Here is an 18,445-nt window from a genome sequence, read left to right on the forward strand (position 1 = left end):
ACATTGGGAAGAGTTTACCACCTGTGGAAAAAATAAACCCATGAGGGTGGAAAAGAGGTGAAAGACCTCAGGTGTTTTTACTGTAATAGTCCCCCTTTCACCTAAAACATCCCCACTCACGACACCATCCCACTAACCTCACCACTTTCCCTCTCTCTCTCAGATCAACACTCACCCTCTTCATCTCAGCACTTAACCCCTCTCACCTCTACACTCTCCCTCAGATCAACACTACCCCCTCTCACCTTCACACTCCCCCTCTCAGGTCAACTACCCCCTCACCACAACACTCTACCTCTCACTGAAATACTCCCATCTCACATCAACTCTCGACCTCACAGCAACACCTCCCTCACTGCAACAATCACCTTCCCAACTTCCCCTCCCATCTCAACACTCTCCCCCTCAGATCAACAGCCCCCTCTCACCGCAATACTCCTAATTTCACTTCAACTCCCATCTCTCACCCCAACACTCCTCCTCTCAGCTGCACACTCCTCCATCCCAGCCAGATGATGCTGACTTACGGTGCATGCAAACATAAGTAACATGAGGAAATGTTTGTAATGTAGTGAGTGGGCAGAATCTAGAATTTAGATTCAGGTCTGACCGTTAGGTGGAAGCAAATTCCATCTGAGACTTCAAGAGGAAATTGAATGGGAAGATGAAGGGATAATATTTACAGAGTTACAGGGAGAGAGACACATCAATTCAGGCATGATCTAATCGACTGGAGGTGTAGGCGCGATGGGACGAATGGCTGAATACCTCCCCTATTTCTCTATGGATGTTGTAAAAGAAATGTTATTCTATATCTGACCAGGTACTTTACCTGTCCTGGGAGTGTTTGATGGGGACAGTGTAGAGGGAGATGTATTCTGTATCTAACCCTGTGCTGTAGAGGAATCTTTACTGTTTATCTAAACTCTTGATGCACCCACGATCAAATTGTTTTCCTGTGAGAGCTTAGAGAAATCTCCATTTGTCTCTGTCACCCCATGACTATACTTCCCAGAGAACATTTGATGGGGGAGTGCAGAGGCAGTGTACTGTATCTAACTGGTGCTGTATTTTCCCTAGGAGAGACTTATAAGGACAGTGTAGAGTGAGACTTATTCTGTATGTAACCCCACACTCCACACAACCCCTTATTTTCCATCCCCAACCACCTGCCCAGTTGTCCCTACCCTGGGAGTGTTTGCTAGGAAATTGCAGATGGATTTTATTGCTTTGTTTACTCTATGCTACACCTGTCCTGGCATCTGCAGAAATAACCTGACTCTTATTGCAACTAACTATTCAGGAACATCAGCAACCACACTATTTTTGTCACTATCGATACATGTACATCACTGAATTTCTCTTATTATAAATACACATGACCTCACTCCTACTTCCATTACCCCTCAAATACATCACTGACTTAGAGTCATAGAGGTTTACAGCATGGAAACAGGCCCTTCGGCCCAACCAGTCCATGCCGCCCATTTTTAAAAAAAACCCCTAGGCTAATCCCAATTGCCCGCATTTGGCCCATATCCCTCTATACCCATCGTACCCATGTAACTATCTAAATACTTTTTAAAAGATAAAATTGTACCCGCCTCTACTACTACCTCTGGCAGCTTGTTCCAGACACTCACCACCCTCTGTGTGAAACAATTGCCCCTCTGGACACTTTTGTATCTCTCCCCTCTCACCTTAAACCCTTAAGTTTTAGACTCCCCTATTTTTGGGAAAAAATATGACTATCTACCTTGTCTATGCCCCTCATTGTGTTATAGACCTCTATAAGGTCACCCCTCAGCCTCCTACGCTCCAGAGAGAAAAGTCCCAGTCTATTCAGCCTCTCCTTATAACTCAATCCATCAAGTCCCGGTAGCATCCTAGTAAATCTTTTCTGCACTCTTTCTAGTTTAATAATATCATAAGAACATAAGAAATAGGAGCAGGAGTAGGCCATCTAGCCCCTCGAGCCTGCCCCGCCATTCAATAAGATCATGGCTGATCTGACGTGGATCAGTACCACTTACCCGCCTGATCCCCATAACCCTTAATTCCCTTACCGATCAGGAATCCATCCATCCGCGCTTTAAACATATTCAGCGAGGTAGCCTCCACCACCTCAGTGGGCAGAGAATTCCAGAGATTCACCACCCTCTGGGAGAAGAAGTTCCTCCTCAACTCTGTCTTAAACCGACCCCCCTTTATTTTGAGGTTGTGTCCTCTAGTTTTAACTTCCTTACTAAGTGGAAAGAATCTCTCCGCCTCCACCCTATCCAGCCCCCGCATTATCTTATAAGTCTCCATAAGATCCCCCCTCATCCTTCTAAACTCCAACGAGTACAAACCCAATCTCCTCAGCCTCTCCTCATAATCCAAACCCCTCATCTCCGGTATCAACCTGGTGAACCTTCTCTGCACTCCCTCCAATGCCAATATATCCTTCCTCATATAAGGGGACCAATACTGCACACAGTATTCCAGCTGCGGCCTCACCAATGCCCTGTACAGGTGCATCAAGACATCCCTGCTTTTATATTCTATCCCCCTCGCAATATAGGCCAACATCCCATTTGCCTTCTTGATCACCTGTTGTACCTGCAGACTGGGCTTTTGCGTCTCATGCACAAGGACCCCCAGGTCCCTTTGCACGGTAGCATGTTTTAATTTGTTTCCATTGAGATAGTAATCCCATTTGTTATTATTTCCTCCAAAGTGTATAACCTTGCATTTATCAACGTTATACTCCATTTGCCATATCCTCGCCCACTCACTCAGCCTGTCCAAATCTCTCTGCAGATCTTCTCCGTCCTCCACACGATTCACTTTTCCACTTATCTTTGTGTCGTCTGCAAACTTCGTTACCCTACACTCCGTCCCCTCCTCCAGATCATCTATATAAATGGTAAATAGTTGCGGCCCGAGTACCGATCCCTGCAGCACGCCACTAGTTACCTTCCTCCAACCGGAAAAACACCCATTTATTCCGACTCTTTGCTTCCTGTCGGATAGCCAGTCCCCAATCCACTTTAACACACTACCCCCAACTCCGTGTGCCCTAATCTTCTTCAGCAGCCTATTATGGGGCACCTTATCAAATGCCTTTTGGAAATCCAAAAACACCGCATCCACCGGTTCTCCTCCATCAACCGCCCTAGTCACATCTTCATAAAAATCCAACATGTTCGTCAAGCACGACTTTCCCCTCATGAATCCATGCTGCGTCTGATTGATCGAACCATTTCTATCCAGATGCCCTGCTATCTCCTCTTTAATAATGGATTCCAGCATTTTCCCTACTACAGACGTTAAGCTGACCGGCCTATAGTTACCCGCCTTTTGTCTCCTTCCTTTTTTAAACAGCGGCGTAACATTAGCCATTTTCCAATCAACCGGCACTACCCCAGAATGCAACGAGTTTTGATAAATAATCACTAACGCATCCACTATTACCTCTGACATGTCTTTCAATACCCTGGGATGCATTCCATCCGGACCCGGGGACTTGTCCACCTTCAGTCCCATTAGTCTACCCAGCACTGCCTCTCTGGTAACATTAATTGTATTAAGTATTTCTCCTGCTGCCAACCCTCTATCGTTAATATTTGGCAAACTATTTGTGTCCTCCACCGTGAAGACCGACACAAAAAACTTATTTAAAGACTCAGCCATATCCTCATTTCCCACTATTAACTCCCCCCTCTCGTCCTCCAAGGGTCCAATATTCACTCTAGCCACTCTATTCCTTTTTATATATTTATAAAAACTTTTACTATCATTTTTTATATTAATTGCTAGCCTAGCTTCATAGTCTATCCTTCCTTTCTTTATGGCTTTCTTAGTCTCTCTTTGTTGTTTCTTAAATTTTTCCCAATCACTTGTTTCTCCACTATTTTTGGCCACTCTGTACGCAGCTGTTTTTATTTTAATACTCTCCTTTATTTCCTTCGTTATCCACGGCTGGTTCTCCCTTTTCTTACAATCCTTGTTTTTTGCTGGAATATATTTTTGCTGAGAACTGAAAAGGATCTCCTTAAAAATCCTCCACTGTTCCTCAGCTATCCTACCTGCCAGCCTGCTCTCCCAGTCTACCTTAGCCAATTCATCCCTCATCCTATCATATTTCCCTCTGTTCAAACAGAGGACACTGGTTTGGGACCAAACTTTCTCCTCTTCCATCTGAATCAGAAATTCAACCATATTGTGGTCACTAGACCCAAGAGGGTCCTTCACAATAAGTTCCTTAATTCTACCTACCTCGTTACACAATACCAGATCCAAAATAGCTCGTTCCCTCGTCGGTTCCGTAACATGCTGTTCAAGGAAACTATCCCGACAGCATTCTAAGAACTCTTCCTCCATTCCACCCTTACCGACTTGAGTCTGCCAGTCAATGTGCATGTTGAAGTCCCCCATGATTATTGCCGTTCCGTTTTTACACGCATCCCTTATCTGCTTGTTTATAGCCCTTCCTACCTCAACATTATTATTTGGGGGCCTATATACCACACCTACTAGTGTCTTTCTCCCTCTACTATTCCTCATCTCTACCCATAATGATTCCACGTTTTGTTCCTCAGAGCCTATGTCATCCCTCAGTACTACCCTGATATTATCTCTTATTAATAGCGCGACCCCACCACCTTTTCCTTCCTGTCTATTCTTCCTAAACGCCTGATACCCCTGGATATTCATCTCCCAGTCCTGGTCACCTTTCAGCCATGTTTCTGTAATGGCCACTAGATCGTACCCACTTGTGCTGATTTGCACCATCAACTCATTTACCTTGTTCCGAATGCTTCGTGCATTCAGGCAAAGTGTCCTTATTCCAGCTTTTATCTGGACCCGCTTTGTTGAGTCGCGAACACCCTCTCCCTCCACTCCCTTATCTAAATTACCGCCTTCATTCACTTGCACCCTCTCCTCTACCATTAATTTTGTAATTCCCCTTACCTCTGCATCCTCCCCCCCATCAATTAGTTCCTTGATCCTGGTCAACTCTTCTAGCTCCCCTCCCCCCAACCTATCTAGTTTAAATTCTCCCCAGTAGCCTTAGCCATCCTACCGGCCAGGATATTGGTCCCCTTGTGATTCAAGTTCCACCCGTTTTTTGTATACAGATCACCCCTGCCCCTAAAGAGGTCCCAATGGTCCAGGAACCTGAATCCCTGCCCCCTGCACCAGTCCCTCAGCCACACATTCATCTTCCACCTCACTCCATTCCTGCCCTCACCTTCCCGTGGCACAGGCAGTAATCCTGAGATTACTACCTTTGCTTTCCTCTTTCTCAGCTGTCTCCCTAATTCCCTGTACTCCCTTTTCATGACCCCTTCTCCCTTCCTACCCACATCAGCAGTACCAATATGTACCGCTACCTCAGGCTCCTCTCCCTCCCACCTCAGGATTTCCGGGACGCGACTAGCGACATCTTGGATCCCGGCCCCAAGGAGGCAGACCACCATGCGAGAATCCCGCCTACCTCCGCAGAAACGCCTGTCTGTCCCCTTCACCATCGAGTCCCCGATTAATACTGCCTTCCTCCTCTTTTCCTTAGCCCTCTGAGTTACAGGCTGGACTCCACTGCGGAGACACGGCCACTGCTGCTTCCCCCAGGCGGGCTGTCCCCCCCAGCAGTACTCAAGCAGGAGTACTTGTTGTGCAGGGGCAAATCCACCGGGGTGCTCTCAACCACCCTAGCCTTACCCTTCCTGGCCGTCACCCACTTGGCCTCCTCCCGTGGCCCTGGTGTGACCACCTGATGATAGCTCTTGTCTATCACCTCCTCATTCTCCCTCATCAGCCTAAGATCCTCGAGCTGCAGTTCCAGCTCCCTAACACGGTCCCTCAGGAACCGCAGCTCGACACACCCCTCACAGATGTGGATGTCCGGGAGGCCAGATGCCTCCAGGACCTCCCACATCCTACACTGGGAACAGCACACTGGTTTCACACTCATACTGGACACTTTATGTCAAGTAAGACAGTGAAAAGTTAATAAGAGTGTAAGGAAACAAAAACTCACCCCTGCTCGTCCAAGCCCTGTGAGCCAAAGCCCTGACAGCTCACTCAACTTCCCACTCACTCTGCTGCCCGCTACGATGCTGCCCGCTGTATACTTTGGTGCACTTTTAAACCCTCCAAAAACTTCCCCAGGCCTCTCCTGGCCCTACTTCCAGTTTTGAAAAAAACCTCCGATTTTAAACCCAAAATTAACTGAAAAAATAAATAATTATTTAAAGTCATCCTTTCTATAATAGTGGTAATAGGTGGTAATAAGACTTCAAATGACAAACAAATGCATCACTGACCTCACTCTTCTTGTCGCTAATTATTTCCCCACAACTGCATCATCACAAGAAAGAATAAAGACAACACAGCAGCAGTGTTACACAAACTGTCTGAACACCTTCATATTTCCTTCAATCTTTCTGATGCTAGACTGATGTGAGCAACATAAAGTTTGAATGCACAATGTGAGTCTGTTCCTCACAAACACACTTAGTTTAAATACTTGCTGAATAGAGCAACTCTTTAAGTTCCAGCAAAGGCATAGGTCTGGAAACATGGTGCCAAATATCAGAATTATCTGCATCAATATCTGATTTATCCATGACTCATGTTATGTTGCTTTTTGCCAATTATTAGCAGTCTGTCCAAAATGTGAGAGCTGATTCCAGCTCAGAATCGAGGAGATAAATTCTGTGGAGTGAAAAGAGAACTTTGGATCATGGAAATAAATAGAAATGGATGAATTAATCTGGTTTCACTTCACATCATTCTTACAGACCAATCGAATCGTACCACCACAAATACCCGGCAGGAATTGAAATGAACATATTAGATACATGTCAAACATGTAGGAAAAGATTTGGATTAAAAAGGGCTTCCGCTCAGTGACTGAAACTAAGGTCATTCACCTTGAGATCTCAGTAAATTTGTCTGTTCTATTCCAGACAGCCTGTAGAAGAGGCAGATTTAGAAATGTTTTTCAATTAAGTTGAATAAGATCACAAAATGTAGCTTTACAATTTTGTCAAATAAATACTCAGCTGAATTCATAAAGGCAATCCCCACCAATTCAATTGCAATTTTCATACACTGTATGAAGTAAGAGATGTGAGCACCGCCCAGAATTTAATCGTCTTGTTTAAGGCTGTCATTCAGATTCACTGTTACTGGGGGATATTCCAAATTGTGTTGGATAGGGTCATCTCATTGTCAAAATGTCACAATCACAATATGGAACTGATTCTCACTTTTTTATTATTCATTTGTGGGACATAGGTGTCGCTGGATGGCCAGCATTTATTGCCTATCCCTAGTTGCCAATGGAGAGCAGTTGAGAGTCACATGTAGGCCAGACCAGGTAAGGACGGCAGATTTCCTTCCCGAAAGAACATTAGTGAACCAGATGGGTTTTTCCGACAATGGTTTCATAGTCGTCAGTAGATTTTTAATTGCAGATATTCTTTATTGAAGTCTTTATTGAATCTGGGTCCCCAGAACATTTTTGGAGTTTTTGGATTAAAAGTCTAGCGATAATACCACTAGGCCATCACCTCTCCCTGTGCACAAGACAATTATTTTCCATTTGACATTGATTGCAATCAGTCAGTAAATTAAATTTATTTACTTTACTCGGGAACTCTATGCATAAAACAGAATATGTCTGCAATTAGAATTCCAAAGAGGCTGAACTATAGTTTGCAAAGAGCTGAAGTAGTATTTTGCAAATATTGGAAACAAATTTAACAGAAGACCTGTAATCTGATAGCACAAGTGCAAAATCTCAATCAAAGTGAGGCTGCCCTGGGAATATTTAATGGACAGGGAAGGAAACATGCTCTATACCATTTAGAAAGATGCGGATTAATCCGGGATAATCAGCACGGATTCGTGAAGAGAAAATCGTGCCTCACAAATTTGATAGAATTTTTTGAGGAGGTAACTAAGTGTGTTGATGAAGGGAGGGCAGTTGATGTCATATACATGGATTTTAGTAAGGCGTTTGATAAGGTCCCCCATGGTCGGCTTATGATGAAAGTAAGGAGGTGTGGGATAGAGGGAAAGTTGGCCGATTGGATAGGTAACTGGCTATCTGATCGAAGACAGAGGGTGGTGGTGGATGGAAAATTTTCGGACTGGAGGCAGGTTGCTAGCGGAGTGCCGCAGGGATCAGTGCTTGGTCCTCTGCTATTTGTGATTTTTATTAATGACTTAGAGGAGGGGGCTGAAGGGTGGATCAGTAAATTTGCTGATGACACCAAGATTGGTGGAGTAGTGGATGAGGTGGAGGGCTGTTGTAGACTGCAAAGAGACATAGATAGGATGCAAAGCTGGGCTGAAAAATGGCAGATGGAGTTTAACCCTGATAAATGTGAGGTGATTCATTTTGGTAGGACAAATTTAAATGTGGATTACAGGGTCAAAGGTAGGGTTCTGAAGACTGTGGCGGAACAGAGAGATCTTGGGGTCCATATCCACAGATCTCTAAAGGTTGCCACTCAAGTGGATAGAGCTGTGAAGAAGGCCTATAGTGTGTTAGCTTTTACTAACAGGGGGTTAGAGTTTAAGAGCCGTGGGGTTATGCTGCAACTGTACAGGACCTTGGTGAGACCACATTTGGAATATTGTGTGCAGTTCTGGTCACCTCACTATAAGAAGGATGCGGAAGCGCTGGAAAGAGTGCAAAGGAGATTTACCAGGTTGCTGCCTGGTTTGGAGTGTCGGTCTTATGAGGAAAGGTTGAGGGAGCTGGGGCTGTTCTCTCTGGACCGGAGGAGGTTGAGGGGAGACTTAATAGAGGTTTATAAAATGATGAAGGGGATAGACAGAGTGAACGTTCAAAGACTATTTCCTCGGGTGTATGGAGCTATTACAAGGGGCATAACTATAGGGTTCATGGTGGGAGATATAGGAAGGATGTCCGAGGTAGGTTCTTTACTCAGAGTGGTTGGGGTGTGGAATGGACTGCCTGCAGTGATAGTGGAGTCAGACACTTTAGGAACATTTAAGCGGTTATTGGATAGGCACATGGAGCACACCAGGATGATAGGGAGTGGGATAGCTTGATCTTGGTTTCAGATAAAGCTCAGCACAACATCGTGGGCCGAAGGGCCTGTTCTGTGCTGTACTGTTCTATGTCCTATGTTCTATATCGAATATACATTTAACTTCAATTGGCTGGCTTGAATCGGCTGTGCAGAAAAAAAAACCTGCACTTTACCCGGTGCTGTCCCTATATTTGGAAATGTGAAAAAAAGCTTAATTTAGTGTCGCCATGGCACACTTAGAAGAAATGTTCAGAATGGATTCGAAAAAGAGTAAACGCCTTCACTGTGAACAATTCAATGTGGTACTGAAGAGTGGTCTTTACTCTATGCAATCGCGTGTGTTACCCGCTCTGGGGGTGTTTCAGGGGTAGTATAGAGACGAGATGTGTCTGTATTGAAGTGTGCTTCACCCATACCTGGGAAAGTTTTATGGCAATGCATAGGGAGCTCAGAACTGTATTTAATGCGGTGCTAAACCTGCACTGGAGTTCCTGATGGGACACTGTGAAGAGAGATTTTCTGTACCCCTCACCCTGTGTTACACCTGCACTGGAGTTTGGACTGTGTACAGGGACAGTTTCAGTGCATTGCACCCTGTGCTACACGTTCACTGGAATATAATGTTTGGGAGTGTAGAGGGAGATTTTGTGTGTATCTCAGCCTGTGCCGCATCTACAATCAAGGCATTTGATGGAACAGTGTGGAGGCAGCTTAAACTTGTAAATGATTAATCATTTTTCATAAAATCCTGACAGTGCAGAAGGAGTCCATTCAGCCCATCGAATCTGCACCAACCACAATCCCACCCAGGCACCACTCTGCTAACCCCACATATTTACCCCACTAATCACCTGACACTAGGGTCAATTTACAATGGCCAATCAACCTAACTCCCACATCTTTGGACTGTGGGAGGAAACTGGAGCACCCGGAGGAAACCCACGCAGACAGGTGGACAATGTGCAAACTCCGCACAGAGATTGACCCAAGCCCGGAATTGAACTCTGGCGCTGTGAGGCAGCAGTGCTAACCACTGTGTGAGAAAGTTTGCGAGCTATCTTGCCTGAAGGTTGATTATGGGATCATAACTAATCTTCTGAATTGAAACTGCACTTTACCAGGCACGGGACTGCCAGGTGATACAGTTTAGATAGGGTGGGGGTGAGGGGCATTACTCTGGCACTGTACCTCTGTAGCTAACATTGGAGTATTTGATGGGATGGTGCAGATGAGGTTTGCTCTGTGTTTAAAGGTTCTCATCGTGCTCTCCTCACTTTGGATGACAGAGTGAAGAGACAGATTGACTTTGCACCGAATACCAGCTGTAAACATCCTGGGAGTGTTTGTTGGAGCAATGTATATTGATATCACACCATGTTTTTCCCCTCTTATCTGAGCACTCCCCCTCACATTAACATGCCCCTCATCTCAACAATCACTCTCCCACATCAAAACTCACCCCATCTCACCTCAACACTCACTCTCTCTCCTCAACACCCACTTTCCACATCAACACCCCCCTCTCACCTCAACATTACTCCTTCCACATCAACACTCTCTCCCACCTCAACAATCTCCATCTCTCCTCAATATTCCCCCTTCCACATCAACACTCTCCCACATCAATGCTCTCCATCTCACCTCAACACTCTTCCTTCCATATCAACACTCTCCCTCCTACTTCAACACTCTCCCTCTCACCTCAACACTCCTCCTTCCACAAGAACACTCTCTCTCCCACCTCAAACACTCACTCTCTCACCTCAGCATTCCCCCTTTCAACTAAGCACTCTCCCTCTCACCTCAAAATTCCCCACTTATCTCAACACCATCCATCAGCATTCATTCTCTCATGTCAACACTACTCATCCTCTCCTTCAAACTCCCCCTTACCTCAACCCCCCTCGTCTCAATTCTCCTCCTCTCACCTCCACACTCCCAATCCCAACCATAGGATGCTGATTTAAGGTGCATGGCGACAGAATAACATGAGGAAATGTTTGTAACATGGTGAATGGCAGACTAGCGTACTATTCCTTGATTTCTTTATGGGCATTGTAAAAAAAAGGTTATTCTATACCTGACTTTGCACTGTACCTATCCTGGGAGTGCTGGTTGGGACAGTGTAAAGGGAGCTTTACTTTGTATCTCACACCTTGTTGCCTTGTCCCGGAAGTGTCTGATGTGGACAGTGTAGAGGGAGCATTACTCTGTATCCAACCCCGTGCTGTACCTGCTCTGGGAGTGTTGGTTGGGGACAATGCGCAGGGAGCTTTACTCTGTATCTAATCCCGTTCTGTACCTGCTCTGGGAGTGTTGGTTGAGACAGTGTAGAGGGAGCATTACTCTGTATCTAACCACATGCTGTACCTGTTCTGGGACTGTTTGATGGGGGCAGCACGGTAGCACAGTGGTTAGCACTGCTGCTTCACAGCTCCAGTGACCTGGGTTCAATTCCCAGCTTGGGTCGCTGTCTGTGTGGAGTTTGCACATTCTCCTTGTGTCTGCATGGGTTTCCTGCGGGTGCTCTGGTTTCCTCCCACAGTCCAAAGATGTGCGGGTTAGATTGATTGGCCATGCTGAAGTTGCCCCTTAGTGTCCTGAGATGTGCAGCTTAGAGGAAATAGTGGGTAAATATGTAGGGCCTGGGTGGGATTGTGGTCGGTACAGGCTCGATAGGCCAAATGGCCTCTTTCTGTACTGTAGAGTTTCTATGATTCTATGATGTACAGGGAGCTTTACTCTGTATCTAATCCCGTTCTGTACCTGTCCTGGAAGTGTTGGGTGAGACAGTGTAGAGGGAGCTTTATTCTGTATCTAATCCCGTGCTGTACCTGTCTTGGAGTGTTTAATGGGGGACAATGGGGGGCAACGACTTAGCAGGGGTAAGCCATGGCGTACAGGTCACTGGCTAAGAGTCTGTCCTTGTTGCTCAGAAGGGAAGGAGGGAGAGGAGTAGAGAATTAGTCATTGGGGACTCCATTGTTAAAGGGACGGATAGGAGATTCTGCGGGAATGAGAGAGACTCGCGGTTGGTGTGTTCCCTCCCAGGAGCCAGAGTCCATGATGTCTCGGATCGTGTTTTCGAAATCCTTAAGGGGGAGGGGGACCAGCCCCAAGTTGTGGTTCACATAGGCACTCAAGACATAGGTAGGAAAAGGGATGGGGATGTAAGGCAGAAATTCAGGGAGTTAGGGTGAAAGCTCAGGGCTAGAACAAACAAAGTTGTTATCTCTGGTTTGTTACCCGTGCCACGTGGTAGTGAGGAGAGGAATAGGGAGAGAGAGCAGTTGAACACGTGGTTACAGGGATGGTGCAGGAGGGAGGGTTTCAGATACCTGGACAATTGGGGCTCTTTCTGGGGTAGGTGGGACCTCTACAAACAGGATGGTCTGCACCTGAACCAGAGGGGTACCAATATCTTGGGGGGGAAATTTGCTAATGCTCTTCGGGAGGGTTTAAACTAATTCAGCAGGGGGGTGGGTACCTGAATTGTAACTCCAGTGTACAGGAGGTTGAGAGTAGTGAGGTCATGGATGAGGTTTCAGGGTCGCAGGAGTGTACTGGCAGGCAGGAATGTGGTTTGAAGTGTGTATACTTCAACGCCAGGAGCATCCGGAATAAGGTGGGTGAGCTTGCAGCATGGGTTGGTACCTGGGATTTCGATGTTGTGGCCATCTTGGAGACATGGATAGAGCAGGGACAGGAATGGTTGTTGCAGGTTCCAGGGTTTAGATGTTCCAGTAAGTGCAGGGAATGTGGTAAAAGAGGGGGAGGTGTGGCATTGTTAGTCAAGGACAGTATTACAGTGGCAGAAAGGACATTTGATGAGGACTCATCTACTGAGGTAGTTTGGGCTGAGGTTAGAAACAGGAAAGGAGAGGTCACGATGTTGGGAGTTTTTTATAGACCTCCAAAAAGTTCCAGAGATGTAGAGGAAAGGATTGCAAAGATGATTCTGGATAGGAGCGAAAGTAACAGGGTAGTTGTTATGGGGGACTTTAACTTTACAAATATTGACTGGAAAAGCTATAGTTCGAGTACTTTAGAGGGGTCAGTTTTTGTCCAATGTGTGCAGGAAGGCTTCCTGACGCAGTATGTAGATAGACCAACAAGAGGCGAGGCCACATTGGATTTGGTACTGGGTAATGAACCAGGCCAGGTGTTAGATTTGGAGGTAGGTGAGCACTTTGGTGATAGTGACCACAATTCGATTACGTTTACCTTAGCAATGGAAAGGGATAGGTATATGCCGAAGGGCAAGAGTTATAGCTGGGGGAAAGGAAATTATGATGCGATTAGGTGAGATTTAGCTGGCATAGGTTGGGGAAGGAAACTGCAGGGGATGGGCACAATTGTAATGTGCACCTTGTTCAAGGAACAGCTACTACGCGTCCTCGATAAATATGCACCTGTCAGGCAGGGAGGAAGCAGACGTGTGAGGGAACTGTGGTTTACTAAGGAGGTTGAATCTCTTGTGAAGAGGAAGAAGGAGACTTATGTTAAGATGAGACGTGAAGGCTCAGTTAGGGCACTTGAGAGTTACAAGTTAGCCAGGAAGGACCTAAAGAAAGAGTTAAGAAGAGCCAGGAGGGGACATGAGAAGTCTTTGGCAGGTAGGATCAAGGAAAACCCTAAAGCTTTCTATAGATATGTCAGGAGTAAAAGAATGACTAGGGTAAGATTAGGGCCAGTCAAGGACAGTAGTGGGAAGTTGTGCGTGGTGTCCAAAGAGATAGGAGAGGCACTAAATGAATATTTTTCGTCAGTATTCACACAGGAGAGGGACAGTGTTGTCGAGGGGAGTACTGAGATGCAGGCTGTTGGACCGAACGGGATTGAGGTTCATAAGGAGGTGTTAGCAATTCTGGAAAGGGTAATAATAAATAAGTCCCCTGGTACTAGATAAGTCCTCTGGGCCGGATGGGATTTATCCTAGGATTCTCTGGGAGGCTAGAGAGGAGATTGCAGAGCCTTTGGCTTTGATCTTTGTGTCGTCATTGTCTACAGGAACAGTGCCAGAAGACTGGAGGATAGCAAATGTTGTCCCCTTGTTCAAGAAGAGGATTAGGGACAACCCTGGTAATTATAGACCGGTGAGCCTTACTTCTGTTGTAGAAACATAGAAACCCTACAGTGCAGAAGGAGGCCATTCGGCCCATCGAGTCTGCACAGACCACAATCCCACCCAGGCCCTACCCCCACATATTTACCCACTAATTCCTCTAACCTACGCATCCCAGGACACTAAGGGGCAATTTTAGCATGGCCAATCAACCTAACCTGCACATCTTTGGACTGTGGGAGGAAACCGGAGCACCCGGAGGAAACCCACGCAGACACGAGTAGAATGTGCAAACTCCACACAGACAGTGACCCGAGCCGGGAATCAAACCCAGGACCCTGGAGCTGTGAAGCAGCAGTGCTAACCACTGTGCTACCGTGCCGCCCTTTGTGGGCAAAGTATTGGAAAGGATTATAAGAGATAGGATTTATAATCACCTGGAAAGGAATAATTTGATTAGGGATAGTCAGCACGCTTTTGTGACGGGTAGGTCGTGCCTCACAAACCTTAGTGAGTTCTTTGAGAAGGTGACCAAAGAGGTGGATGAGGATAAAGCGGTTGATGTGGTGTATATGGATTTCAGCAAAGCGTTTGATAAGGTTCCCCATGGTAAGCTATTGCAGAAAATACGGACACATAGGATTGAGGGTGATTTAGTGGTTTGGATCAGGAATTGGCTAGCAGTAAGAAAACAGAGGGTGGTGGTTGATGGGAAATATTCATCCTGGAGTTCAGTTACTAGTGGTGTACTGCAAGGATCTGTTTTGGGGCCACTGCTGTTTGTCATTTTTATTAATGACCTGGATGAGGGCGTGGAAGGATGGATGAGTAAATTTGCGGATGACACTAAATTCGGTGGAGTTGTCGACAGTGCGGAGGGAAGTGGCAGGTGACAGAGGGACATAGATAAGCTGCAGAGCTGGGCTGAGAGGTGGCAAATGGAGTTTAATGCGGAAAAGTGTGAGGTGATTCACTTTGGAAGGAGTAACAGGAATACAGAGTACTGGGCTAATGGTAAGATACTTGGTAGTGTGGATGAACAGAGGGATCTGGGTGTCCATGTGCATAGATCCCTGAAAGTTGGCACCCAGGTTGATAGGGTTGTTAAGAAGGCAGATGGTGTGTTAGCTTTTATTGGTAGAGGGATTGAGTTTCGGAGCCATGAGGTCATGCTGCAACTGTACAAAACTCTGGTGCGGCCGCACTTGGAGTATTGCGTACAGTTCTGGTCGCCGCATTATAGGAAAGATGTGGAAGTGTTGGAAAGGGTGCAGAGGAGATTTACCAGGATGTTGCCTGGTATGGTGGGAAAATCGTATGAGGAAAGGCTGAGTGGCTTGAGGTTGTTTTCGTTAGAGAGAAGAAGGTTAAGAGATGACTTAATAGAGGCATGCAAGATGATCAGAGGATTAGAGAGGGCAGATAGTGAGAGCCTTTTTCCTCGGATGGTGATGGCTAACATGAGGGGACATAGCTTTAAATTGAGGGGTGAGAGATATAGGGCAGATGTTAGAGGTAGGTTCTTTACTCAGAGAGTAGTAAGAGCGTGGAATGCCCTGCCTGCAGCAGTAGTGGACTCGTCAACATTAAGAGCATTCAAATGGTTATTGGATAAACATATGGATGATATTGGAATTGTGTAGAATAGAGGGGCTTTAGATTGGTTTCACAGGTCAGCGCAACGTCGAGGGCCGAAGGGCCTGTACTGCGCTGTAATATTCTATGTTCTAATGTAGAGGGAGCTTTACACAGTATCTAACCTCAATCTGTACCTGTCTAGGAGCGTTTCACGTGTGACAGTGTAGAACAAGCTTTACTCTGTATCTAAACTCGATTTGTTCCTTGTGGTAGCATAGAAGGACCTAATATTGTCTCTATCCCGAAGATAGTCCTTCCCAGTGAACGTTTGATGGCGACAGAGTAACATGAGGAAATGTTTGTAACATGGTGAGTGGCAGACTAGCCTCCTATTTCTCTGATTTCTTTATGGGAATTGTAAAAGAAATGTTATTCTATACCTGACTTTGCACTGTACCTATCCTGGGAGTGCTGGTTGGAACAGTGTAAAGGGAGCTTTACTTTGTATCTCACACCTTGTTGCCTTGTTCCAGAAGTGTTTGATGTGGACAGTGTAGAGGGAGCATTACTCTGTATTTAACCCGTGCTGTACCTGCTCTGGGAGTGTTGGTTGGGACAGTGTAGAGGGAGCATTGGGGGGGTGGGGGGGATGCAAAGGCAGTGTACTGTGTCTAAATGGTTGCTGTGCCAGCCCTAGGAGACTTTTATAGGGAGAGTGAGATTTATTCTGTATGCAACCCCTCACTCCCATGACCTTTCACTCCCCGCCCCCAAACACCCACTCCGTTGTACCTACCCTGAGAGTGTTTGCTGGGGGAAGTGCAGATGAATTTTTATTGTCGTGTTTACTTTATGATACACCTGTCAAGCATATTCAAAAATAACCTGACTCTTATTGCGACTAGCTATTTAGAAATATCAGTGACCCACTCACCTTTCACTGCCTACACAGGTACATCACTGAATTGCTTTTATTATCAATACACATCCAGGGATATGACGGACCTCACCTCTACTGCCATTACACTCCAGGAGTATCACCACCTTCATTCTTATTACCAACAGACAATCCAATACATTACTGACCTCGCTCTTATTGTTGCAACTTACTCCCCGTGACCTCCACATCACAAAAAAGAATAATGACAACAAATTTGCAGCGATACACTGACTGTTTGAAACACCTTAAGATCTCCTTCAATCTTTCTGATCCTTGGCTGATGGGAGCAACTTAAAGTTTGAATGCACAACTTCAGTCTGTTCCTCACGAATACCCTTACAAAGAACAAAGAACAATACAGCACAGGAACAGGCCCTTCGGCCCTCCAAGCCCGTGCCGCTCCCTGGTCCAAACTAGACCATTCTTTTATATCCCTCCATTCCCACTCCGTTCATATGGCTATCTAGATAAGTCTTAAACGTTCTCAGTGTGTCCGCCTCCACCACCTTGCCTGGCAGCGCATTCCAGGCCCCCACCACCCTCTGTGTAAAATATGTCCTTCTGATATCTGTGTTAAACCTCCCCCCCTTCACCTTGAACCTATGATCCCTTGTGAACGTCACCACCGACCTGGGGAAAAGCTTCCCACCGTTCACCCTATCTATGCCTTTCATAATTTTATACACCTCTATTAAGTCTCCCCTCATCCTCCGTCTTTCCGGGGAGAACAACCCCAGTTTACCCAATCTCTCCTCACAACTAAGCCCCTCCATACCAGGCAACATCCTGGTAAACCTCCTCTGTACACTCTCCAAAGCCTCCACGTCCTTCTGGTAGTGTGGCGACCAGAACTGGACGCAGTATTCCAAATGCGGCCAAACCAACGTTCTGTACATCTGCAACATCAGACCCCAACTTTTATACTCTATGCCCCGTCCTATAAAGGCAAGCATGCCATATGCCTTCTTCACCACCTTCTCCACCTGTGACCTTAGTTTAAATAATTGATGAATAGAGCATCTATTTCAGTTCTGGCTAAGGTCGCGGTGCAGAAGCATGATGCCAAACATCAGAATTACCTGTCTGATTTCTCTATGACTCATATTACATTGTGTTTGGCAATTGTTAGCAGTCGTTCCAAAATGTGAGAGCTGATTGGAGCTCATGAAAGGACAGAAATTCTGTGGAGTGACGGGAGAACTTTTGATCATGGAAATAAATAGAAATGTATGAATTAATCATTTTACGCGTCATTCCTACTGACCGACCAAATTGCAACATCACAAATAACTGACAGGAATTCAGATAAACATATTAGCTGCATGTATAAAATGACTTGGATTAAAAGGGCTGTATACAACCCCTCATTAAAATGCTGCCATTCAGTGACTGGAACTGATGTTATTCACCTTGAGGTTTCAATAAATGCACCTCTTCTATTCCTTGCAGTCAGTAGAAGAAGCATATTTAGAATTTTTAAAATAAAGTTGTTTAAGAACACAAAATGTACTTTAATGAAATCTCCAAATAAATACTCAGCAGAATTAAACACAGCAATCCCAGCCAATTTAATAGTGGTTTTCACCCACTGCGTGAAGTAAGAGATCTCGGCACCTACGGGAATTTAATCCAACTTAATTAACGCTGACATGCAGAGTCACTGTTACTGGGGGATATTTAAAGTGATCTTGGGTTGGATCGGGTTATCTCATTGTCAGGGTATTGTGAAAAACATGCTATTGGAAGGATTCTCACTTGTGCACAGGACAATTACTTCCCATTTGGCATTGATTGCAATCAGTCAGT

The sequence above is a fragment of the Mustelus asterias genome, chromosome 12 (genome assembly GCF_964213995.1).
Source record: "Mustelus asterias chromosome 12, sMusAst1.hap1.1, whole genome shotgun sequence".
Classification (NCBI taxonomy): domain Eukaryota; kingdom Metazoa; phylum Chordata; class Chondrichthyes; order Carcharhiniformes; family Triakidae; genus Mustelus; species Mustelus asterias.